The 25402-nt window shown below is 39.1% G+C and overlaps 2 protein-coding genes across 2 annotated transcripts in view; both read left to right on the top strand.

The window, feature by feature from the left end:
• lurap1 (leucine rich adaptor protein 1) overlaps positions 1-3088 on the top strand; it is a 230770-nt gene extending 227682 nt beyond the window's left edge. The window contains exon 3 of the transcript XR_007439296.1: positions 3070-3088. The gene's annotated coding sequence lies outside the window, so the exon portion shown is untranslated. The remainder of the gene's footprint in view (positions 1-3069) is intronic.
• Positions 3089-5378: 2290 nt separating this feature from the next.
• Positions 5379-25402, top strand: part of lrrc7 (leucine rich repeat containing 7) — a 223839-nt gene continuing 203815 nt past the window's right edge. Inside the window, exon 1 of the mRNA XM_007248259.4 lies at positions 5379-5636. The gene's annotated coding sequence lies outside the window, so the exon portion shown is untranslated. The remainder of the gene's footprint in view (positions 5637-25402) is intronic.

The raw sequence follows: 25402 nt of genomic DNA, 5'->3' as shown, positions 1-25402 counted from the left end.
TGCTGTTGTTGCACATTTTTTAGTGGAGTGTTTCATTTCGCTGTAATCAATAGGCCTAGCTGCTAAGTCTGTTTACAGGTATTAGTAGAGGAAGAGTTGCTGAACTTGTGATATTCTGCACGCTTTCACCTTCAGAGGAGACTGCAGGGGAGAGAGACCTACCCAGCATTCTTTTCACTTGAACTTCATCAGCAATTAATCCAGCTCATCTTTACTCTCTCTTTTTGAGTTATGCATAGACTCATCTCCTGCATTTGACTTGATGTGAACTGTTCTACAACTAAACAACAATATACATTATAGTATAACAGAGCCATCCAATGAAAAATATGAATCTCCAAAACAGCAACTTTACAGGAGAGAGATAATAATACCTTCTTTATTTTCAATTAAAGTTTATTTCAGGTAATTTTGGAGAATTTCTATTGGACCAATTTTTTTCTATTGGGACATTTTGTGTGTTTAAATTATGTAGTAACGGGGTGAAGATGGCATTCGCCAAAGACGTTAACTTGTTCTTACAATTAATGTCTAATTATTAAAGCAAACTAATAATTAAAATAAATTTTAATGTCTAAAAACCAATATATTACATTTTGTTCTGTGTTTTTCTGAATTCCCAGAATACCCATAAGTGTGTCTAGACTCTTTTTAGGGGTGCCTTAATCCCAGCACCTCTAAAAATAAAAATGACTAATTGTCTGATAAGTAAAAATTAAAATCTAATTTAAAGGAACAATCAGTAGGAAATGAGAGGTTGGAAATCAGGTTGCCAGGCTGAAGACACTGAACCTACAGGAACGAGTGGCAAGACGTTTAATAATTTCTACCAAACAGGTATCTAGCATTAAATTGACTGTATTTTACATGATATACATCTAAATAAACAGCTAGATAGCTAGGCTAGTTGCTAGGAATGGCCATAAGTAATATTTACCATTTTGGACACAATACATCACATTCATATCTAAATTTAGTCAATATAGAGTCTAACTTTCAATAACGACTATATTAGCATGTGTAGCATGACTGCATTAGCCAGCATAGTCCAGATATCACTTTAGCTAAGCTTGCTAGCTAACTTAGCTATCTCAGGAACCCTCTGCCTTCTTATTTTAACTGCACACAGACCACTGACATGAATGCAAACACTTACATGCCTGTCCTATTAAGCTAACCTAGTGGTTGTGATAATTTACTGATTGTGGTCAATGACCTGACTATAGTAGCTTAGCTATCTGTTCAGGAGAAAAGTAGCAGCTCAATGTCTGTCTTGTAGCTAGACCTTCTGAGCTAATTCTTCTCCATCTGTTGAACTCGCTGACAATATTTACTCTCCTTTTATTCCGTTATTATTTACTACTACAAATAAAATCTTAATTGGTCATTTAATATGTATGTGGCTAATTATAATGTTTTTGCTAGCAAGAACAATACAGCATAATGTGCTTGTGCACATAAACAGTTCTATTTCCACGTTTTAATCATTTCATTTCATTTCATTTAATATGTGATTATAATGCTCTAAGAACGTTTAAAATAATTGTGTGTCTCTATCATTCCCTCAGAATGAATGAAGGTGGTTTATAATATTGAGATACGAGATATAAATAAGAGATTATTAGAATTAGTTTGTCTGATTGAGGCTAAATCATTATAATTTTTCTGACATGACACACTCACCCAAACTGAAAATGAATAATTAAATAGTCATACTGGGTGCTCAGCACCCCTCAGGCTCTGATCCTAGAATCGCCCCTGGCCACTCATGTGTCCTCCTGTTCCCTATGAATAAAGAGATCTGAGCACTTTCATCCTGTCTCCTTGTCTCCTTCATTATTCTGAAAAAAAAAAAAACTACAACACAATGACAGATTCTGTCCAGTTCTACACCTCCACCCGCAGGATGCTCCAGTGTGCATGACACCAGCCGCAAGCTTATGCAAGCTTATCATTTCAAGGCTCAAAATGTAAAACTAACATGTAACAAATTCCAATTTCAAACAGGCTTACAGTCCAGAACTTGATAAAAAATGAGGATGAGCAGCTCTTAAGAATGTTTGTACTTCATGCCTTCCCCTCTGCACTTTCCAGAAATCAGTCTGTTGCTAAGCAACTGTAAAATAAAGCAGAAATCTCTTAAGTTCGATAACCTCCAAACGATTGCTCTCCGGCACAAAAATACAGAGAGATGAATACTTAGGAGAGGATGGGGAAAGTACAGAATATCAGAGTTAGCGGTTACCATGATTCCAGCACACATGTATGCATTCTTATTTTCTGCAGTTTCTGCAATGTAGCAGTGCTGGTATGTGTAAATGTGTGAATTCCTACACATGCTAAGCTTTATTTGAGTGGGTTTTTTTAGGCTGATGAGTTTCCAGAACTAGCATTATATTTATACACACTAAACAATACCATAAAATAAAATAGAATAAAATACTTCCCTTTGCACATAACAGCTCAGGAAACCAGGACCAGAGTACATGATCAACCATGGCAGTGGCCCACATATACTAAATCCACACTTCCCTGTAATCAGTGATCCAGCACTCTAGGGGTGTTTTCACATCATTCACATCATTTTTAATTTGGGCTGTGGTGTGAAAACATCATAAGACACCAAATTGCTGATTCTCATTAGCGCAAAACCTAAAACTATGACTGGACCTCTTTAGTGAATTATATCATTAAACGATAATCAATGCTTAAATGAATAACACTCTAAGAGCATGAGAAAAAAATCTGAAAGGAATGAAGGTTTAAAAGAAAAAAACATGTAAGAAAATGTGAAGAACTACAAAGAGGAATCAGAGCTCAAATTAAAACAGATTCATTAAGACTTTGATAAGAACCAAAACTAACCACAGCTAGAAAATGTCGACCACAAGGAAGTGATTTTGAGAAGAACCAAGACTCAAAATGAAAAGATATCTCAGAACATGAAGAAAACTACCGTTTTTCGCACTATAAGGCACACCAGATTATAAGAGCTAGTGCTTAGCACAGTTAGCGGCTAATGTTAGTGCTTCTCCAGCAGTGCTAGCCGAGGTTGGCAGCAGGCTACAGGCTGATAATACTCACCTCTTAAAGATCAAAGAGCTAGTGCTTAGCACGGTTAGCGGCTAATGCTAATACTACTCCAGAAGTAGGTAGGTTACAGGCCGATTAAGTGAATCAGAAACAACAGCGCTGCCCACTCACTAGACACTCCTACCTAGCTGCTCCACCTTGTAAACCTTGTATAGATGTAAAAGTCAGAAACTAAATTTATATATATAGTGTCATATTGAAGTATTCTATAGACAAGCAGAACAGTACTGTAAGACACAGATAAGCCAAGCATGCACTCAGGCATCCTAAGATAGATACACGGCTGATAAGCAAGAGTCTGGGAATTTAGACAAAAAGTATGACTCAGAGAGAGCCATCACAGATGAGATTGTTACCATAGAAACATATTCCATCCACAGGTAACTGAAGCCTTGGCTACTCTGCGATGGAGAAAATAACATTTCAAGGGTTGAAGCTGCTGCATGTGGTAAAGAGTCTTGCATGCTTGTGTGATTTTGCTTACAGGTAAAGCTCTGAAGAGGTTATCTGGGTTTCCTCATGCTTACAGAGGAGGAGGGGAAATGTGGCATTGGTCCTTTACTACAATGGTAACTCCAAAAAAACATAAAATAGGAACATTCACACTCTCAAATTCAACAGTGCAGTATAATGAACCCTCAAATCTTCCTACATTACATGCTGAATCTCTGAATAATTCCAAATCATTAATACATTGCACTGAATAATCAGTTATACTTCATAGAAGATTTACTTTTACGAGATAAAACATTTCATTTTTAATCTGTGATGATGTAACACATTCAAACCAAACCCGTGGATGTTATGCTTGAATCAATGTTGGATTTGGTGTTGATTTTGAAAAGTGAATCAACGTTTATATGACAACATTGTTTCAAGGTCGTATGTTCTAGACAAAAACTAGAAAATCCTTTGGTTAACAGAGTGCTAACAATAAACTTACATCACTGTACTAAATCTGCGTATAAAGAATGTTACCCATCACTACCAATCAGATTCAACATCTGATCTCAAAAACACAACAGTAAAATTAATAGAACATGAACATTCCCCCAGATATGGTGAAGAATTGGTGCCAATTACTGCAAGTGGAAGTAAAACAACTTTTTAATTCCTCCATCCAACCGTTTTTAGAAATTATATGGTGATGAAATGTAAAATGCTAATTCAATGCCCAGCTGGCACACAACCGACCTTCAATGTTGAAATGTGGTTGAAATATGACTAAAGTAATGTCTGTTGTTGTTTCAACGGTAAAATAACGTTGAATCATCATTTATCGTTTAATGGTTGTGCTAATGTTGAAATGTTAATGTTGAATCAACACAATGTCCTCAACCTTCTGCCTATTGATTTTTAAAAAAAAAAATTTACATTGATTTTACATTTTACATTTCATCACAATATAACTTCAAAAAACGGTTGGATGAAGGAATGAAAAAGTGTTTTACTTCTTTTTGCAGTAACTGCATTTTAATTTAACCATGTTCATGAACCATGTTCATGTTTTATTTGTTTTACTGTTGTGTTTTTGAGATCAGATGATGAATCAGATTGGTAGTGGTGAGTAACTTTCTTTATACTCAGATTTACTGCAGTGATGTAGTTTATTGTTAACACTCTGTATGTATGAATGTATGAGGTTAAAACAACGTTGCCATATCAATGTTGATTCACTTTTCAAAATCAACACCAAATCCAGTGATCACTGTTGATTGAGGACATTATGTTGATTCAATTCAAATTTAAAATTTCAACCTTTGCACAACCATTTAACTTTAAATGACGCTTCAATGTTGTTGACATTAGTTTAATATTATTTCAACCACATTTTTAAGTTGAAGGTCGGTTGTTGCTAGCTGGGAAGGTACTCTAATGTACTTAAGTATAAGCTACAGCCCCAGCGACAATATTTGTACTCTTTTAAGTACAAATCTGTATCTTATTTTTCTTAGTGTGTAAATGCCTGTGATTGGACCCCTTGTTGCAACTGCTGCTGGAAATCAGGTCCCACCTGCAGCCCCTGTTCTCCTGGCAGGTTCTGGCTGGTCAGACTCACAATCATCCATCAGTGCTGCACTGGGATCTTCTGACAGAGAGAGGGACGTGTTGCTGTATCATAGGGTTTAGTGCATTAGTGCTGCAAAACCTCGGATTGTACACAGAACACACACACACACACAACTTCGTATGTGATCACTGTGGAGGGAGTGAGTGTGGAGGAGTGAGAGAGTGAGTGTGCCGGCTGGTGTGTGTGTATGAATGTGTGTGTGTGTGTGTGTGTGTGAGTGAGTGCGTGCGTGGAGCAGCAGTGTAGGCTACGCGCTGCTTGCAGCCATTAAACCGAGCGAGCGGTTCGTGCGCAGCAGTGCGGAGCTCTTTACGCCACATGCGGGAGAGGGTCACGCGCGTGCTTCTGGAGCCGCGGAGCGCGAGCAGCCGGTTTCTGCGGAGGATTTCTCTACGAGCAGGCGGAGGAGAAGCGGCGTGCTGACCTTGCGCAGTCCGGTCTCAGGATGAGCAGCAGCAGCCTGCTCCATGCGGTACGTGCACATGCTTTACCAGTCTGCCCAGTTTCACTGTGCTAATTATCATCAACGGGCCGGCTTGCCAGTCTCGCTCCAGCAGGGTCTGCATGCTCGGACATGAAGCTTTGTGGTGTTTGGTGTTGGCTGATGTTGGCTGGGCAGCTCAGTTCCGTGATGGAGAATAAGGTTGCGCATGTTGCAGGTGCTGAAAACCAAGCCAGCGGTCTTCAGTTCTCCCCATGAAGTCCACTTTTAACAAAGCAGCTTCTTAAAACAGTGCTGAAGTTCATGTGTTGATGGCTCACAGAAAATCAACAAAGTTCCATTCTAAAGGGTTCAATTTTTAGAGTGGATGTCACATTTTAAAAAACTCACAGTGTTCATTTAACACTTTCATTGATATAGAACAGTTTTTCAAGAAAAAGGCACCAAAAAGGTCTTTAAAAAACAATCTGCCAAATGTTTCTTTAAAGAACTATTCACTGAAAGGGTTTTAAAAATCATCTGCCAAAGGGTTTTTAAAAGAAACCTACACTGAAGGGGTCTTAAAAATCATCTGTCGAAGGTTTCTTAAAAAAATAAAAACATTTACTAAAAAGATCTTAAAAATCATCTGCCAGAGGGTTCTTTAAAGAACCATCCACTGAAAGGGTCTTAAAAATAATCTGTCGAAAGGTTTTTTTTTAAGAACCGGCCACTGAAAGGGTGCTTACTGTTTCTTTAAAGGACCATCCACTGAAAAAAAGAGTCTTAAAACCATCAACTGAAGGGATCTTTCAAGAACCATCCACTGAAAGCGTTCTATACGAACCATCCGCTGAAGTTCCACTGTCATGCATCCAAGAACCTCCCACGGACATGCTATTTAAAAACACCCACTGAAGCGTTCATAAAAGAACTATTCCCTAAAAGGATTTAAGGGAAAGGATAATACAATGAAACATCTTAAAAATCATCTGCTGAGGGGTTCTTTAAAGAACCATCCACTAAAAAGAACCGTAAAATAATTTTTTTCTAGAACCATCAACTGAAAGGGTGCTTAATGGTTCATCCACTGAAACAGTTCAAAATGAACCATGCACTGAAGTTCCACTGTCATGCATCCAAGAACCACCCACGGTCATGTTAATTAAAAACACCCACTAAAGGCTTCCTGAATAAACTGTTCTATGAAAAAGTTTTTTTTTTTAAGAATCATACAATGAAAGGTCTTAACAATCATCTGCTCAGGGGTTCTTTAAAGAACCTTCAACTGAAAGGGTGCTGAATTGTTTTTTATAGAGCCATCAATGAACAAAAATGTTTTTTTTTTTAAAAAAACCTACTGGAGGGTTCTTTAAAGAACTGTCCACTGAAAGGGTTCCTAAAGAACCATCCACTGAAGTTCTACTGTCATGCATCCAAGAACCACCCACAGACATGCTATTTAAAAACACTCACTCAAGGGTTCCTGAAAGAACTGTTCAATCATCTGCTGAGGGGTTCTTTAGAGAACTATCAACTGAAAGGGTGCTGAATTGTTTTTAAAGAACCATCAACTGAAAGAAAGAGTCTTAAAACCTATTTACTAATGGGTTCTTTGAAGAACCATCCACTGAAAGGGTTCTAAATGAACCATCCACTAACGTTTCACTGTCATGCATCCAAGAACCACCCAAAGACATTCAATTAAAAAACACCCACTGAAGGGTTCATGAAAGAACCATTCACTGAAATGGTCCTAAATTATCTGTACAAGCGCTCGTTAAAGAACCACAAACTGAAACTGATCTTAGAATCATCTGTTAAAGGGTTATCTAAAGAACCATCCACTGAAAGGATCTCTTGTTTGCCTAGTATAATACGACAATCAGTCTGAACGGCTTTAATATAGGAATTAGCTTGTGCCACTTGTGATAACACCTAGTTGCAGAGTATAATATGGGAATCGACCTGTGCCACTTGTGATAACACCTTGGTTACAGAGTATAATATGGGAATTGTCCTGAGCTGCTTGTGATAACACTCCGGTTGCCCAGTATAATATGGGAATCGGCTCAAGCTGCATGTGCCAACACTCCAGTTGATGAGTATAATACGAAAATCGGCCCAAACCACTTATGATAACGCCCCAGTTGCAGAGAATATAAGCCACATGAGCCAACTTTCTAGTTGTCAATTACAAACCAAATTCTACCAATTCTGTGAGGCTTATGCTGAGCCTCAGCTGATGCTAACATACATCTTTACATCATACATCAATTCTTCATGCTCATTGCTTATGCACACTCAAGCACTCAATATTTGGACATTTGACCAGAAGATGGGCTTCAAATATGATTCCAGGCACATTATGATATATGCTACTGAAAAGCAAAGCTTTGTGCATTACATCCCTTTTTTTGGACGGTCTGTTTTTCATTTAAAGCAATGACAAGCAAGCAAAACTAAGCAGCAGCCATCCATGACGGATGAGGTTAGCATTCAGGGCTCAGTGCTCCATCTGCTGCGGAGGATGAAAGGAAAGATTAAGAGTGAACTTTGATTATAGAGTGTGGAGACTCTCACAAACAGCAATTCTGTGCTTTAGGAGGAACCTGAGAATACGCAAACCTCAGTTCATCCATCCCTGAGAAACATGTATATACTGGCAGTATTGTAAAGCACTGGATTACTGTATAAAGCTATTAAACATTCACTGTTTATTGAAACATTACATAAAATCAATTAATAAACTGAGACTTTGTTACACTAAGTAGAGAAAACCTTTAACCAAGAAACGATTCAACCAGATTTGTAGGTTTACACACCGAGTTTAAGCGTTTAAGCTTTTATTTGAGAGGTATTTGTTCATAGTACTGGCAGACCTTGCAATTCCAGAGAAAGGATTTTTTTTTTTTGGTGGAATCAAAGCTGGAGCTTTCCAGCTTGTGCTCCAGTGAACTGGCAGTGGGTGGACAGCGCAGAGCTGATTTTATGTGGGCCTGAGCTTTGGAGTCATTTTTGCAGCACTGGATTCTCCAGGCTGAACACTATTAGGGATTTATTCTAGAACTAAATGTCTGTTTAATTTGTTACATGAGTTTCTGCAGAGACTCCAAGTCCTAATGAATACTCAGAGCGGCATTCCACTCTTTTCTAAATTTCATTCTTTTCATAAGTGTCTTAAATCCTGCTGATATTGGTAATAAAGGGCCAACTTTGTAACCTAATACAACTGATCTTGGCTTGTTTCACAAAAGTGGGCATTTCATTTTGCTGCAGTCAGTAGATCCGTTGCCAGGGTGCTAATTGAAGAGGTACCGACCGGGCAATTTACAGTGGCACGGATAACTGTAACTGTAGTTAGAAGGAGACGTGCTATAAAGCTTCTTTATGTTTTCTTGTTAATCATTATCATGCTTTTTGGTAGGGCTGTTTGTTGTGTGTGCGGCAGGGACTATCAGTTAAGTGAATATACGGTATTTGTGGGTGTGGAGAGAATAGAATGTAAAACTGTATCGCAAGACATTTTATGTCGTACTGCTCGTAAGTTCTTGCCAATACGAAAAAGATTGCTTTTTGATTGGCAAAAAGAGCCAATCATATTGCTGCTTTGCACAGACTATACTATAGGGTAGACAGCATGATTATGGGGAAGGCCCCCCTCCTTTTGGAGATGGCCATAACTAGCCAAGAAATCTATATTTTCTATATTAAAATATATTATAAGACAAAAAAAAGTGTAAAAGTGTGTATATATCTCCTTTTGTCATATTTACTCTACTATGTTATCAGGGGTCAGTCTCATGCAGTAACTTTTTTAAATGTTCTGATTCTAGTTCACACATTGCCAAATGTTTTCCAATCACCACAGTATTTTACAGGTGTTTAAACCAAGCATGGTGTGGTACTGTTAAAAGATGCAGCACCTGTGCAACAAGTACACTCGTGACATTTTCTCAATACTAAATATTTCACAGTCAACAGTCAGTGATATTATAACACAGTGGAAGAGACATTGTGGAAAGAGCAACATGCTCTCTCAATGTAAAATAAGTAGACGTAGTGCGCTAAGGTTGCCAGATATCTGCAGTCAATCACTACAAACCTCCAAACTTCTCGTGGTCTTCAGAGTAGCTGAAGAACAGTAGAACACAGAGAGCTTCATGGAATGAGTTTCCTTGGCCAAGCAACTTCATCCAAGCCTTACACTACCAAGCGCAAGACTGGAAAGCTGATACTTTGGCAATATAGTAGCAGAAATTATACATATATCATTTGTTATTAAAGTCACATGTTTACTTTATGTAAATTATATTGTGAAGAATCTTGGCTGAAGATCATTGCTTGTTGCATGTGGTAATTTTTTACCACATTCTGAGCTGTAATAGCTTTGATAGAATGTATGTATTAGGGCACATTTTATGAAAATATAATACGATATGTTAATTTTTCAAATCATAAAAAAGCCCATATACATTAACAGCATGACAAGGTAGAATTATTCATTAATTATATATACCTTTGCATCTCATAGACAGTGTACCAACATCAGCAGATGACATGTCTCCCCAAAGCATCACTGTTTGTGAAAACTTCATACTATACCTCAAGCCACCTGGACTGTGTGTCTCTCCACTCTACCTCCAGACTCTACTCCCTTAATTGATCGTCAGTGATGGTTTGGAGAGCCATGTTATGTGCTGGTGTTGGTCCACTGTGTTATATATTAAGTCTATAGTCAGTATAGTCAGAAAATCTTCAGCACTTCATGCTTCACTCTGCTGACCACTTTTATGGAGATGCGGATTTCATTTTCCAGCAGGACTTGGCACACTGCCCACACTGCCAAAAGTATCAATTGGTCTTGTGTAATATTAAAAATTGTCTGAGATACTGACTTATAATTATCAACAATAAAATAAATAAATGCTTAAAATAATAGATCACTTTGTGTGTTATACATCTATATATATATATATATATATATATATATATATATATATATATATATATATATATATATATATGTATATGAGTTTTACATTTTTAACTGAATTACTGAAATAATGTAACTTTTCAAAGATACTATAGTTTTTTGAGATGCACCTGTAAATGATTAATGCTAAACGGTTTGGTTTAAGATGTAAATCATAGACTAACGTAGGTTTTAAAAGTCATTACAGTAGAGAAAATCAGCAAATTTAACAAATCCAAAATGGTCTAATCTTAAACAGATAAATTGCAATAGGAACAGGCAATAATCAGTAACAGACAGATGGAACACTAGCAAAAACAGTCTGTATGCAATGGAAAATTTGGCAATACTTCACAAAGATAGAGACTGGCAAGCAGACAGGCATTTATGGTGAGTGGAAAGGTAGGAGCCTTGTCAAAATGGCTCGAGTTAAACAAATGACAGTAGGTTCAGGAAAAGATTGAGGGATTAAATTAAATCTGATATGTTTATGGAATATGGAAGTGAGTAGTACAGTCTGAGAGAGGGATGCTCAGACGATTCAGACAAATGTGAGATATAGGCCAAGTTAGTAAATGTAAATAACCTAAAGAAACACTGGATTATCTACGAAAGACTTTAGCATCACATCATAGCTAGCCAATAATCTCTCCAACTTTACTGTATATCAAAAAGAATCAAGACAACTCTTTCCTATCAGGAGACTCTTTTTAAGGTATACCATTGATGATGGAGGTATTTCAGTGTATGCACATCGCTTATATAATCTGCATAGAAAGCATCGGCAATAGAACAGGACACTCGGCAGCAGCGGCACATGAGCTTGAGGTCACTGAGGTCTGAAGCCTGAAGTACTTTCATACTTTAGCTGTTCTCAGCAGGCAAACGAATGATACAGTGTTACATAATACAAACACATCTGAATCAACATCCCAGCCATTGTGTTTCTGCAGACAGTCCACAGTCTTCTCTCTTTATAAATGCTGCTGTCAGGTCAGAGGTTTGATAAGAAATGCTGCCCATACACAACACTTTTGTCCTCCAGGTGAATTGCATTTCTATTTGACTGTATGGTTAGTATAAAAAAACTAGAGAAAACAGTAAATCTTATAATTGTTTTGCAATTCTGATTAGATTTTATTTTTAATAAGTTTACATGTAAAGATTGGTTGCAGACTATGGTTCATTTAGTGTTGTGTTCAAACCCATTATACTGTTTGTCTAAAATTAATATATTCAGAAAATATTATCATTAATATTTTTTTATACTATGACAGTTTTTCCTCAAAATTTTAAGTTCAAACAATTGTTAACAGAATCGCAATAAACAGCTCTGGAAAAAATTAAGAGACCACTTCATTTTCTAAATCAGTTTCTATAATTTTGCTACTTATAGGTATATTTTTGAGTAAAATGAACATTGTTGTTTTATTCTATACAACATTTGTATAGACAACATTTCTCCCAAATTCCAAATAAAAATATTGTCATTTAGAGCATTTATTTGCAGAAAATGAGAAATGGCTGAAATAACAAAAAAGATGCAGAGCTTTCAGATCTTAAATAATGCAAAGAAAACAAGTTCATATTCATAAAGTTTTAAGAGTTCAGAAATCAATATTTGGTGGAATAATCACAGTTTTCATGCATCTTGGCATGTTGTCCTCCACCAGTCTTACACATTGCTTTTGAATAACTTTATGCCACTTCTGGTGCAAAAAAAGAGGTTTTTAATTTGGTAAAATCAAAGAAACCCATCATTTTTAAATGATCTCTTATTTTTTTTTCCAGAGCTGAATCACCATATATATATATATACCTCCTTGTGGAGATGTGCGCAGGCGCAGTGCCCATGACAATCTGAGAAATCACAAATGTTTTGTGCATTTTTGAGCCAAGTGTGTGTAAACTGTTTTTTAATAAACTACCTCTAAACTCAACTCAACTTTCAAAGTTTTAAGTGCCTTGTTTTAAACATCAGGGCCCTGAGAATTCTACCAGTGAAGTGCAGAGCTATTTCAAGCTTGTTAATGGTGTTTAAAAGCTTTTTGGGAGCATTGGATAAAATCGCTGTATTTGGGAATATTGGGGGTGAATGCAGGTGGACACTGAAATTTTCCCTTAAGCTGGGGAAATATGATTATTGTGTAGTCAGTTTGAGATCCAATAGGCAGAGTATTTTGATAATTACCCAGGAATTTTATTTAGCTCAGTCTGATGAATGCATGGTTTGTTACCAGTGTCCATTATATTGAATGACGCAATACAATAATACATTGTATTATTATACTCTTATAAACGTTGGATAAAATTGAGAATATGATGAATATATGAATCTATGAATATATATGAATCTGCTGTCAACCTGAGCATCCTGGAATCTTTCTGGATGCGCTCTCAGCTTGATGGCTTTACAACCTTGGATTTACCTTGGATTATTTTCTTCTCGATATCCATCTGAGACCATGTTGACTGGGCAGCTGGCCAAGGCGAGTGGGCTGTATTATCTGGCCTTCTGGCATTTCAGAGAAGAGAAAAGAGGAAAATGGAGGTGACGGACACTTCCAATAAGAGACGATTATTTCTGATTAATTGCTTTGTTATCGCTGTGACTGCTAATGAAAGACATTAGAGTCATTGAAGAGTCATTTGCTCTTGGTGAATTCTTTTTTAAAGGGGGAAGAGGGTAATTGGTGGGAGATTTGTACTTCTCATGCGCTGTTAAATAGTATACTGTTATGTAATTGGTTGATCAGAGCTCTGGGCATGTTGCTGGTTGTATGACATTAGCACAGGGGAAGTGAAACCCAAACAGACCTGGTTTGAATTGAGCTACTGAGCAGGGAGTGGACCGCCTTGATAAAGCCAATCAGAATAAAGTAGGTCTTCTGTCAACTAGGTCACCCTGACCTACATACACTTGTCCCATGAAAAATCCTCATCTTTTTTAATCGTAGTGTGAGTGTGCCATGAAAGATCAGGAAGAGCTGTTCACTGACTGCACACTTATCCTGAAGGAAGCTGCTGAATAGTGATACAGTAGAAATTGATACACACGGTACACACATCTCTCCATGCATTCATCACATACAACAATTTAACATCACACAGTTCTGAAATCAGAGTTAGAGATACAGAATGTCATGTGTCAGTGGCCTTTCATAAATCATTTTTTAACTTTCAAATCATTTCAGCATTTCAGTAACATAACTGAGATGTTAATGAACTTTTAGTGAATGTGGATCTTTACATAAGCTGAATAAATGTATTAGAATAAATCAGGATGCATCATGATACTGGAATCACAGTGCTTTAAAAAATATGTTCAGACATGAGATATTTAATACATTGTGACATTGTGAGCCCTTTTTCCAGAGAATGTGGACATTCTTATCTTCTTAAAGAAAAACTTAAAGAAAATATTAAAATAACAGTTGTTTTTTGTTTTGTCTAGCCTCAAATATGTTTATAGTTTTGGTACCTTAAGGAGCATCTTTCTCTTAGATAAAGTTAATAATATATCTATGTTAAAGAAAAAAACTTGTCATTCTCAGGGACCGAGTCTTATTTTTCATGTTTAACTGTTATAGCAGGATAGAGTTCAGTTTGTTAAGGCTCTAATTGTTCTATTATTTTGTACATGACTGTTTGTGCATTTTTTTATTATTTATTTTGTTATGTTGCACATTGCTGTTTTATTAGTGCACACTGCTGCTACCCAAAAAAGCCACTAGATGGCATTGCATATATATCTTAATTCACTTATATCAAGCCCACCTTTTGAAATAAGATATTGTTAATTTGATGAAACAAACCAATGACTAATCTAAAACTGGCATAGGCCTCTCTGCTGTAAAAAAAAAAGAAAAGAAAAAAGAAAATCGAGAATCGAATCAAATCATGACCCTAAAATCGGAAATAAAATCGAATCAGGATTTAGAGTATCGTGACACCCCTACAAAAAATGTCGATTTCCTTTTTGTTTTTCTGCGATTTGCGCAGTAGCCATAACTAGCTGAGAAATCCTTTTTTTTGTGCATTTTTGAGGCAAATGTTGCTTCTGTCAACTCTCCGACTGCCAAGTATAAACCACATTCAGCCCAATTCTGCATGACAGATGCCAAGAGATGCCCATGTCCCTGTTTACTCCTGATGTTTAGTCAGACATGTATAAAGTACTAGAGACCCAGACTTAAAAAAAGTAAAAAAGTATCAAAAAAGACTTGAATAGAATTTAAAAGGTTAAGTAGAAGTATAAAAGTATTCAACATTTTTTGTACTTAAGTATTTAAGCAATTAGTTTATTGTAAAATGTACTACTGAGGTACTGAAAGTAAAAGTACAGTACTGTGTTATTAGTGTAGTTATTACTGAAAGCAGTGGAAAGTTTGCAGTGATAAAGGCAGAACAGGAGCAGTGTGATTTTCTTATAAGATCATTTTGGTCGATTGATTCACTCAATGATGAGCAGCTTCATTAAACCTGGTGAACCTGGCTTTAGTGATAATGTGGGTTTAGAATGATTCCTAACATTTTTATAATTGTAATTAGTAACAATGCAGCACATATCAGAGTAAAAGCATTAAACTCATTGAAAATATGTATAAAGGAAAAGTAAAAATGGAAGTAGGAGAAAAAATAATACTTCAGTAGATACAGATACAGCATTTTAGTACTTAAGTACAGTAGTTTGTTTTTAGTTTACCCTATGTTGGGATCAGTTCAGTTTAAACTGATAAATATTATTCTAAAACATCAGCTCACAGTTTTCTAATAATAGAAATTATATTCATGTACGTGTTTGGTGTACTAAAAATGAAAATTAGAGCTACTTTTGTCCTATTTCTCAGTTCTGCGTCAGTGATGACAAGGGCATTTACTTCATGTTTACCAAGACAAAGAATGTTTACCTTCTGCCTGTGATTCCAAATTTGTCCAAATGACTCAACGGCAAAACTTGGAAAATGATCTTCTGGCTCACTATCGTTCCAGAATAAGAATGTCAGCTGCTTCATTTTTGAAAATCAGTGAGCAGCTGATCAAGTGTCCTCATATCACATACAGTAGAAACTAACATGAAGAAAGGATTCTACGGTTCAATTTCCCTGTTCTGCTTAAAGACCAGAGCTGAATACTGCATTGATTACAAATTTAACAGTGTGGCGTACTAAAGTTCAGACTCAAGCCTTATTTCACTAATAACAAAACCCAAATCAGAAAATACTTAGACACAACAGAAAATACAAATATAAATGAATGCAATGTTTATAACATTTACTTTGACTAATATTATTTGAATGCAGACAGTTTGAACCAAGATACAGCTGAAAAAAAATAAAAATAGGAGACCACTTATTGATGATGTTTTTCCTTGATTTTACCAAATTGAAAACCTCTGGAATATAATTAAGAGGAAGATGGATGATCACAAGCCATCAAACCAAGCTGAACTGCTTTATTTTTTGCGCCAGGAGTGGCATAAAGTTATCCAAAAGCAGTGTGTAAGACTGGTGGAGGAGAACATGCCAAGATGCATGAAAACTGTGATTAAATTCCAGGGTTATTCCACCAAATATTGATTTCTAAACTCTAAAATCTTTACGAAAACGAATTTACTTCAGGTCATCTTGACTGATCTGAACTTTTTTTCCCTGTGTAATTTATTGTTTAAAATGATGTTGGGAGTATGTGTGTGTGTGTGTGTGTGTGTGTGTATTTGCACACACACACACCTCACCTTTTGTTCTCAGCTCCTTGTTAGACTCATTATAGGTCCAGATTCTGCAGTGTTTTTCGTCAGACAGAATAAAATCACCCTTCACAGCTTAGAAACAACATCTATGGGTGCTCGTAGTGTCTATTTCTGTAGCAACATGGTGAAGGTGCATACAGTACCAGTCAAAAGTTTGAGCACACCTTCTTAGTCAATGTTTTTCTTTATTTCTTTATTAAATGTATTTTTTACATCTATCTATCTATCTATCTATCTATCTATCTATCTATCTATCTATCTATCTATCTATCTATCTATCTATCTATCTATCTATCTATCTATCTATCTATCTATCTATCTATCTATCTATCTATCTATCTATCTATCTATCTATCCAATCATGCAACAATGATTGAATGCCCACAAATTCTTGTACATGTGCAGCTGTGGTTTTTGCATTGGAACGCTCTTGTGGATACCAATTTCTCTTAGTCTTCACTGAGGCGAGTGATTCCTGCAGTTCTTTAGATGTTGTTCTTGGTTCCTGTGTGACCTCCTGGATGAGTTGTCCATGCCCTTTTGGATTAAGTTTGGTAGGCTGGTCACTCCTAGGAAGGTTCATCGCTGTTCTATTTGTGAATAATTGCTCTTACTGTGTTCCACTTGACTCTCATAGCCTTTGAAACGACTTTGCAACGTTTTCCAGACGGATATCACAGATGTCAAGGATGTCAAAAGCCCTATGTCTTCTTTTAATTATATAAAACCACAAGCAAGCGCATGTAAAAGAGACCCTAACACCTTTAGGATACTAGCACCTTAAGCTTCATCATTCTCTCTTGTTTTCTTTGAGTTTTTGAGGGATTTGATGAGGTTTGAATGGAGGCTGAATGGTGGTTTGATTGAATCGTGTTGTTGGTGTAGGTCTGAGAGAGAACATTTGTGCCTCTCTGCCTCTATCCCTCGCTCTGTTTCTGTGGCTGGGTAAAAAATGGAGGCCACTGGAGCTGGCAGTTTAATTCCATGGTGCTTCTTCGCATTCATATCTGTCAGCAGGTCGCTGCATAATTAGCTGTGAATATCTGCACAGGTTTCCATGGTGCAGCATCTTCTCTTCGCAAAGAGGCCAGCCCACACACATATACACACACACACACAGGCGCACACTCGCTTTCACACACTGCACGCAGCACCAAGCCAAATCTTTAGCACGTTATTATGATTAGCACCTACTACTGCGTCTTTGGCCTGCTCTGAAACACGGTGCGGCTGCCAGACTGACTGAGAAACCAAAACCTGAGATTTGGCTTGGATGTTGGCTAAACTGCAGCATCGCACTTCTTTTACCTGCCGAGTCAGTCTGGAGTTATAGCTCGGCTCTTCAGAGCTTCCCGTCAGCTGCATGTAGAGCCACAGAAACCACCCACATTCTCCCGAGCCACAGAAACCACCCACGTTCTCACCTCATTGAAAAAAGAGAGAGTGAGTATGGTGCAACGTTTCAGTTCTGCCCTTTTCCGCCGGCCCTGGTTGATTGTTGACTCATTTAAGAGGGCCGGAAGGAGACCCCTAGCCTGGACCCTGTTCATCTCAGCATTAATGTGCTGATATAGATTGTGAATATGCAATATAGTGATATCCTGATCTCTCTCTCTCTCTCTCTCTCTCTCTCTCTCTCTTTCTCTCTCTCTCTCTCTCTTTCTCTTGCAACAACATTTTGGCTTTTCAGCCTACAGATGAGCTTTGGTTGAAGCAGTGAGTGGGCGTCTGCAGTGGGAGAGCTTTCTGTGCAGAGAGAGAGAAAGAGAGAGATAGAAAAAGAGAGAGAGAAAGATCATGAGCTTCCAGTTGTGCTCTGCTGCAGTGGATGCCGCGAGCATGCGGCGAGTTTTAGTGCTGTAGGATCTAATGCAGGGCTTCAGCTCTAGTGTTTGCTATTCAGCATGCTTACCCACTCATTCACTCACTCACTCGCTCACTCACCTACCCACCTACAGCAAGGACATCAGACCCACAGTGCTTTGTTACTGAATATCGCAGGCACTGCACCCGGGCAGGGCTAAGTATATAGTATATATAGCTTGTATTATTATTAGAATAAATGTAGCTGTTTAGCCGTCTGTGAATCATTGGCTTTTATTATATTTTAAAGCAGTTTTATTAATATTATTTCTTGTTCCTAGGCTCCCTCTACTGTCAAACAAATGCAATTCACACTTTGATCATTTCTGAACAAGCTGAGAGATACAGAAACGTCACTGACTCAACTATAACATGCTGGATTGAGTTATGCACTCCTTATGAACATAGTGATGCTTGTTAGAGCAGATAGTAAAACCTAAATGTTCTTATAAATATTCTACATTTACTTTGACTGTAGAACAGTCAAGAACAGTAAGAACTTTCATGTTTTATTTCATGATATTTCATGTTTTGTCTGCCCAAATTCATTATATTTTCTAATATACATCCATAAAATCTGGGCTCTAACTTGGCCACTCCAAAATGCAGGTTTTGTTTTTTTAAGCCATTCTGTTGTGACTTTGCTCCCATGTTTTGGGTCATTGTCCTGCTGCAACACCCAACTTCTACAGAGCTACAGCTGACCTACAGAGACTTTTACACTATCCTGTAGAATTATTTTATACACTTCATAGACTGGAAATGTATCTACCCCTTAATGATTGTAAGCTGGCCAAAACCTAATGCAGCAAAACAGGCTTAAATCATGATTTTCACTAGCCCTATGAGGTTTGTATTGTTGTTGGCACTGAACACATAAATGATCATAAGTAGTTTGTGTCATGTTTTTGTCACAGTAAATTTGTCAGTACTCTTGGCTTAGATGAGGATGTGCGTGGAGGGTGCTGAAGCACCTGTCTATTGGGCTTTTACAGCCCTTAATGCCCCAACGTGCCCTTTTATTAAATGTACTTATTATTTTTTGTAAGCGTATGTGTGAAAGTCGAAAGATGAGACAGCGTCAAACCCCCCTCCCCCCTAAAATAAAGCAAATGTAAGGAACACAAAGGGTTGGTAACAAATGGTCAAAATACAAGGAAAAGTAAGGTAGAAGAACTGAGTAAATTGATTTAATATGAAAGATGAGCCAACAAAATAGGATATATCTATTGGGTTCACACTGTCTGCAATCAAAGGAAGTAAGTGTAAGGAACACAAAGGGTCGGTAACAAATGGTCAAAATACAAGGAAAAGTGAGGGAGAAGAGCTAAGTAAATAGATTCAATACCAAGTCAAGAGCGAGGGAGAACAGAGGCTATTTATACTAATGAGTCTAGGTGTAAGCAATAATTAGAAGCACATACTGTATATGTGTACATAAAGTATTAACGTTTCTTTGTAAAAACAAAAATGCACATGTACATTTAAACAGTGAATATCTAGTTTTATATCAAAGTAATATCTTCTACTGATGATCACTTTTTTACAGTGTTTCACAACGAAAACCAATAAATGTTGTTTTTTTTTTTAGAATTTTTCAACATACATTTACATTTAAGGTATTTAGCAGACGCCCTTATCCAGAGCGACTTACAACAGTGCTTTGATGTTACTTCAAATATCCAAAGCTAGTTTGTAGACTAGGATCAAGAGATACACAGAGATTGATCATGTTTAGAACCCTAGGAACCCTTTTTTTTTGGATTAGTTTAGGAACTCTTTGAAAAGATGTGTCTTGAGTCGACGTTTGAAAACCGCGAGTGACTCTGCTGTTCTGACAACCAGTGGAAGTTCATTCCACCACCTTGGTGCAGCACAGAGAAGAGTCGGGATGTCTGTTTTCTGTGTGTTTTGAGTGATGGAGGTTCGAGCCGAGCCGTACTGGAAGCTCTAAGAGCTCTTGGTGCAGATCTGGCTTTGACCATTATTGCCATCAAGTATGAAGGAGCTGGTCCGTTTTTTGCCTTGTAGGCCAGAGTTAGGGTTTTGAATCGGATGCGGGCGGCAACAGGAAGCCAGTGGAGGGAACGCTTCAAAGGAGTCACATGACTGAACTTCGGGAGATTGAAGACGAGTCATGCTGCCGCATTCTGAATTAATTGTAGTGGTTTGGTGGCTCGCAGTGGAAGACCAGCAGGTAGAGAGTTACAGATGGTAATCTGTACAACAGGCCCAATAATATGGTATGGTAATTTTTTTCAAGCATTATTAATATCTATTATATATACACTGTGTACCAAATTATTATGCAAAAAGTGTTTAGGAGTGATAAGGAAAGATTTTTTTTGTTTGTCAGTTAAACTCATCGATGGTGATGTGTGTCAGGGCTCTTTGTATCACTGAAAGCAATTGCAGACACCTGTGCTAATTATTTGGTAGGTGTGTCCAATTAAAGGCAAGACTACTTAAGAAGGCTGTCCCACATTATTAAGCAGCCTACATTTTTAGCCAAAATGGGAAAGAAAAAGGATGTGTTGGCTGCTGAGAAGCAACAAATTGTGGAGTGTTTAGGTCAAGGCATGACTAAAATCAACATTGCCAAGACACTTCATTGTGATCATCGCGCAATCAAGAAGTATGTAGCTGATTCAGAGCACACACGTGTGCGTGCTGGTAAAGGAAAATTGAGGACTCTTTCCAACAGGCAATTCTGTCAAGTTAAAAGAGCAGCTGCAAAAATGCTTTGTCATAGCAGCAGACAAGTTTTTGAAGCTGCTGGTGCCTCCAACATCCCCCGAACAACAAGATGCAGGGTCCTTCCATCCTGTCGACCTCCTCTACCCAATGCACACAATCAGAAATGGCTCCAGTGGTCCAAACAATACATAAAGACTGACTTCAAAACTGTTTTGTTCACCGATGAGTGCCGTGCAACACTCGATGGTCCAGATGGATGGAGTGGTGGATGGCTGGTTGATGGACACCCCATGCAAAAAAGGCTATGGCTCCAAAAAGGAGGAGGTGGAGTAATGTTTTGGGCTGGAATCATGGGGAGAGAGATTGTCGGGCCCTTTAGGATCCCTGAAGGGGTAAAGATGACCTCCATAATGTATGTGAAGTTTCTCAAACAGCACTTCCTGCCATAGTTCAAGAAGAAGAATCATGCATTCCGCAGCAAGATCATTTTCATGCATGATAATGCACCGTCTCATGCTGCAAAGAACACATCTGCATCTCTGGCTGCTATGGGCATAAAAGGGGACAAACTTATGGTGTGGCCGCCATGCTCCCCTGACCTCAACCCTATTGAGAACCTCTGGAGCATCATCAAAAGGAGTGTCTATGATGGTGGGAGGCAGTTCACATCTAAGCAACAGCTCTGGGAGGGTATTCTGTGCACATGCAAAACAATTTAAGCAGATACCATCCAAAATCTGACAAATTCAATGGACGAGAGAGTTCAGAAGATCCTTTCGAACAAGGGGTCCTATGTGCAATTGTAACATCTCCTAGAATAAAGTTTTGACTGGAAAATTGTTTGATTTCAGTTTGTTATAACCTGCTAATGCTTATAATTTCATAAATGACCAATTTTTTGTTCTTTATAAAAATGAAAAGGTTGAAAACTCTGCTGTGCATAATAATTTGGAACATGCATTTTGAGTGCATTTTGAGTGTTTTATTTTTTTTTAAATATACTGTTATCATTGGCAGTTTGTTCAAAAACCTTTCAATTGTACTCTAATAGTCGATGACTAGAAAATTACAATGACTGCAATTCATATAGGTAATTTTGGAAAATCTGAGAAAATAGTATTTGCATAATAATTTGGAACACAGTGTATATAAAAAATAAAATATATAAATATTTACAATATGTTTCCCAGCCCTAGTTGTTAGCATGCTAACATGCAGCTTGTCTGTATGTTGAAGCTGTATGTCATCTCCATTGATTGAGGCACTAATTGTTTCTCGGTAGTAGTTTCAGTAAATTGCATGTGATGTGGCAACCGTACCCAGTTGCAGTGGATTTGCATCAAGCTTGAGTGAACCACAGCAGGGCAAAGCAACCCACCATCTTCCAATTCACAGCTCCTTATTAAAACACTCTGGAGCCAGGCTGGTCGTGGGAGGAGAGGCAAGTAGATGAGAGGAGAGTGGAAACATGTGACTGGAATACATAGTGATTCCTGATCTCTCTCTCTCTCTCCTCCCACTGTCATTCTTTCTCAGCGCTGGTCGTCGGATTGAAATGCTTGAAATGCTTACTTCACGTAGTTGCTGAAACAACAGGACGTGCAAAGACCTGGTTATTAAAGATTCTATATTCGCTCATCAGCTGGGCTGGCGGAGAGCTTGCACAATTTATACAGTGCTCAAATATTCATAGATTGCTTGAATATTCATAGAGGCTTTAAATATGAGAGCATTTGGCTGTATTTTTTGTGGAGTGAAATTCTTTGCAGGGATATGACTGTAAGTGAAATGTACACTGATTTTTTTATACATCCATTATCTATTTTTTCATATAAGAAAGTAATTCTAAAACTATAGACTGTAGTTCTACTGTTTGTTAGGGCCAGGCACGGATGAGACAAGCGTGGATAAAAAAAGGGCTTTATGAAATAAAAGAAGCTTAAAACCAGAAATCAAACACAAAAACAGAACCAAATCTGATACTCGGCATGGAGTGAGTAAAGTGCTGGGGTACATATAGTGAGGAGAACAGGTGAAATCGATACTCAGGTGATTGTGGTCTGGGAGGTGTTGTGTGAGGGAGTGAATGAGTGATGTCAGTGTGTGGTGCATTCTGGGCAATGTCCACCTTCTCTTCATACTTTATTATACTCTTTTCACCCTGTATATAACTAAGAATATAACTAAGATGGCGGCGCGTGCACACGCTGCGGCTTCTCGCTCTCCCGAGGATACAGCGCTTTCGTGTTTTTTGTCCTGTTTTTGTACGTCTTTGTCGTGCGTTCACGTCCTGAAACGCACCTACAGCCGTGAGTTTCTGCTGGAAGCCGGTAGAAACTCACTTTTGGATTTAAACCGCGATCTCCGAGAAGAGCTGCGAGCCTGCGGCGTGCTCCGGACACCCGCACCCCCACCGACCCCCACCGCTGCATCTCGCCCACAATGGAAGCGCCACAGGCGGCGGGAGAGACGGCAGAAGCGCGGTAAGCGGGGAGGTATCCGAGCGAGGCTAGCAGCTAGCCCACACAAGCCAGCTATCCCCACCATGCTTTTGGCGAATGTAAGATCGCTGGACAATAAACTGGACTACATCCGCTTACTTCAGTCAACTCAGAAGACCGTGAGAGACTGTTGTGTTTATATTTTCACGGAAACTTGGCTCAACAACAGCGTCCCGGACCATGCCGTTCAGCTGGAGAGGCTAACATGCTATCGGGCGGACCGCGCGCTAACTGACGGAGGTAAGAGCCGCGGCGGCGGACTCTGTGTTTACATCAGCGATGCTTGGTGTCGGAACGTTGTTGTGGTCTGTAAACACTGCTCACCGGTAGTGGAACTGATGATTATCAAATGCCGTCCGTTCTATCTACCGAGAGATTTCTCCGCCGTGCTGATCGCTGCTGTTTACATCCCTCCGACCTCCAACAACAGCGTGAGGAGTGAAGCACTGAATGAACTGTACCAGTACATCAGTGAGCAGCAGACAGCGCACCCAGATGCTTTTCTCATTCTGGCTGGAGATTTCAACCATGCAGACCCAAAGAGTGTGTTTTCTGGACTTTTTAAACACATAGACTTTCCAACCAGGGGAAACAACACTTTGGACCAGGTCTTTACTACACACAGAGGAGCCTACCGAGCCTCCCCCCTCCCCCACCTGGGAGCCTCTGATCACCTCACCATTATGCTAATGCCAGCTTACAGACCACTGGTTAAAGTCTCCAAACCAGTTCTGAAGCAGGTACGAGTGTGGCCAGAGGGTTCCTCAGAGGCACTTCAGGACTGTTTCAGCACAACAGACTGGAACATGTTTAGAGAGGCTGCCACCCACAACAACTCCACGGACATTCAGGAGTACACAGAAACTGTCTCTGCCTACATCACCAAGTGCATTGATGATGTAACCGACCTCAAGACCATCACTGTTCGGGCTAATCAGAAGCCATGGCTGACAGGAGAGGTCCACAAGCTCCTGAAGGCTAGAAATGCAGCCTTCACAGCTGGAGACCAGGCAGGCCTGAGGACAGCCAGGGCCAACCTGTCCCGCGGCATCAGGAAAGCTAAGAGGCAGTACTCCAAGAAGATATCCCAACGCTTCAGCGACAGCAGAGACACACGGAACCTGTGGCAAGGGATTCAGTCTATCACAGGCTACAAACCCCATCCACAGACCTGCAACAGCGACACATCTCTGCTGAACGACCTGAATGGATTCTTCGCAAGGTTCGAGCCACTCAACAACACACCCGCCCAGAAATCCATCCCTCCTCCTGGTGACCAGGTGCTAACGCTCTCCCAAGACAGTGTGAGGAGAGCATTCAGCAGGATCAATGCTCGAAAATCTCCTGGACCTGACAACATTCCTGGTCGTGTGCTGAAGGACTGTGCCTGGGAACTCGCAGAGGTTTATACGGACATCTACAACACCTCTCTGAGTCAGGCGGTGGTTCCCACATGCTTCAAAGCCACCACCATCATCCCTGTCCCTAAGAAGGCATCGCCATCCTGTCTCAACGACTATCGTCCGGTTGCACTCACCCCCATCCTCATGAAGTGCTTCGAACGACTAGTCATGCACCATATCAAGTCTTCACTCCCCTCCTCCCTGGACCCCTACCAGTTTGCATATCGGTCAAATCGCTCGACCGATGATGCCATCTCCACTGTTCTCCACTCAGCCCTCACACACCTGGACAAGAAAGACACCTACGTCAGAATGCTGTTTGTTGACTTCAGTTCAGCATTCAACACAATCATCCCCCAACAGCTCATACACAAACTGGACAGTCTGGGGCTGAGCACTTCCCTGTGCAACTGGCTGTTGGACTTCCTGACTGGTAGACCACAGGCAGTGCGGGTTGGCAGCAACACATCCAGCATCACCACACTGAACACAGGGGCTCCCCAAGGATGTGTACTGAGCCCCCTCCTGTTCACTCTGCTGACCCACGACTGCACACCAGAACACACCTCCAACCTCTTCGTCAAGTTTGCGGATGACACGACGGTGGTGGGTCTCATCAGCAACAA

The sequence above is a fragment of the Astyanax mexicanus genome, chromosome 5, assembly GCF_023375975.1.
Source record: "Astyanax mexicanus isolate ESR-SI-001 chromosome 5, AstMex3_surface, whole genome shotgun sequence".
Classification (NCBI taxonomy): Eukaryota; Metazoa; Chordata; class Actinopteri; order Characiformes; family Acestrorhamphidae; genus Astyanax; species Astyanax mexicanus.
This window is presented reverse-complemented; position numbering and strand designations above follow the sequence as displayed.